This window comes from Arachis hypogaea, chromosome 9 (assembly GCF_003086295.3).
Source record: "Arachis hypogaea cultivar Tifrunner chromosome 9, arahy.Tifrunner.gnm2.J5K5, whole genome shotgun sequence".
NCBI lineage: Eukaryota > Viridiplantae > Streptophyta > Magnoliopsida > Fabales > Fabaceae > Arachis > Arachis hypogaea.
In genome coordinates this window covers 39,423,577-39,425,713 of record NC_092044.1, presented here as the reverse complement: position 1 = coordinate 39,425,713, position 2,137 = coordinate 39,423,577, and positions in this window count along the sequence as shown.

Below are 2,137 nucleotides of genomic sequence, written 5' to 3'. Positions count from 1 at the left end.
TTCTAAATCAAAAATTAGATTGGGGACGGTTTCGATTCCCTCAACGTTAGTGACCAAAACAATACTTATCCCCATGTTTTTATTTTTCTTGATGATTGTCTTTGTTTGATCTTGTGATTTTCTTGTTTTGTGTCTTTTCTTGTTTTTCATATGCATTTTTACTTTGTTAGTGTCTAAGCATTAAAAATTTCTAAGTTTGGTGTCTTGCATGTGTTTCTTTTCTTAAAAATTTTTCAAAAAATAAGTTCTTGATGTTCACCATGATCTTCAAATTGTTCTTGGTGTTCATCTTGACATTCAAAGTGTTCTTGCATGTTTTCTTTGTTTTGATCTTAAATTTTCATGTCTTGAGTCATTTTGTTGTTTTTCTCTTTCCTCATTAAAATTCAAAAATATAAAAAATATCTTTTCCTTATTTCACTCATAAATTTCAAAATTTTGGGTTCACTTAGTCAAAAATTTTTAAAACTTAGTTGTTTCTTATTAAGTCAAGTCAAAATTTCAATTTAAAAAATCTATCTTTTCAAAACTTTTTCAAAAATTAAATCTTTTTTATTTTTATCTCATTTTTTTCGAAAAAATTTTAAAAATTGATTTTCAAAATCTTTTTCTTATTTTTATTTCATATTTTCGAAAACCTTGCTAACAATTAAGGATTTGATTCAAAAACAATTTTTAAGTTTGTTACTTTCTTGTTAAAAAAGATTCAATCTTTAAATTCCAGAATCATATCTTTTAGTTTCTTGTTAGTCAAGTCATCAATTTCAATTTTCAAAATCAAATCTTTTTAAATTTCTCTTTCAAATCCTTTTCAAAATAGATTTTAATCATATCTTTTTCAAAATTCAATTTCAAAATCTTTTCTAACTTACTATCTTTTCAAAATTGATTTTCAAATCTTTTTCAACTTCTCATTTTCAAAAACCACTAACAACTTTTTCAAAAATCTTTTTAATTAACTAATTGTTTTAAACTCTAATTTATTTTATTCCTTTTTATTCCTTTCTTAATTTTCGAATACTAACTAATTTTTAAAATAAAAATAAAAATATTTTTCCTTTCCTTTTATTTGATATTCGAATTCCCTCTCCCTCATCTCTTTCTATTTATTTATTTATTTACTAACACTTCTCTCCTTCTTAAATTTCGAACCCTCTCTCCCTCTCTGTGTCCGAATTCTCTTTATTTTCTCTCTACCTTATTCTTCTCTTCTTCTCTTCTTCTACTCACATAAAGGCATCTCTATACTGTGACATAGAGGATTCCTCTTCTTTTCTGTTCTCTTCTTTTTCACATGAGCAGGAACAAGAATAAGGATATTCTTATTGAAGCCAATCCTGAACCTGAAAGGACTCTAAAGAAGAAGTTAAGAAAAGCTAAAGCACAAATCTCTGGAGAGGACCTGACAAAAATTTTCGAAAAAGAAGAAGACATGGCAGCCGAAAATAACAACAATGCCAACAATCCAAGGAAGATGCTTGGTGACTATGCTGCACCAACTTCCAACTTCTATGGAAGAAGCATCTCAATTCCTGCCATTGGAGCAAACAACTTTGAGCTCAAGCCTCAATTAGTTTCTCTAATGCAGCAGAACTGCAAGTTTCATGGACTTCCATCAGAAGATCCTCATCAGTTCTTATCTAAATTCTTGTAGATCTGTGATACTGTTAAGACCAATGGGGTTGATCCCGAGGTCCACAGACTTATGCTTTTCCCCTTTGCTGTAAGAGATAGAGCTAGGACATGGTTGGACTCACAACCTAGAGAAAGCATGAATTCTTGGGACAAGCTGGTCAATACTTTCTTGACCAAATTCTTTCCACCTCAAAAGGTGAGTAAGCACAGAGTGGACGTCCAAACCTTTAGACAGAAGGAAGGTGAATCCCTCTATAAAGCTTGGGAAAGATACAAGCAATTAACCAAAAGGTGTCCTTCTGATATGTTCCCAAAATGGAGCATTATATATATATTCTATGATGGTCTGTCTGAGTTATCTAAGATGTCATTTGACCACTCTGCTGGTGGATCTCTTCATCTGAAAATGCCTGCAGAAGCCCAGGAACTCATTGAAATGGTTGCAAATAACCAGTTCATGTACACTTCTGAAAGAAATCCTGTGAATAATAGGACGACTCAG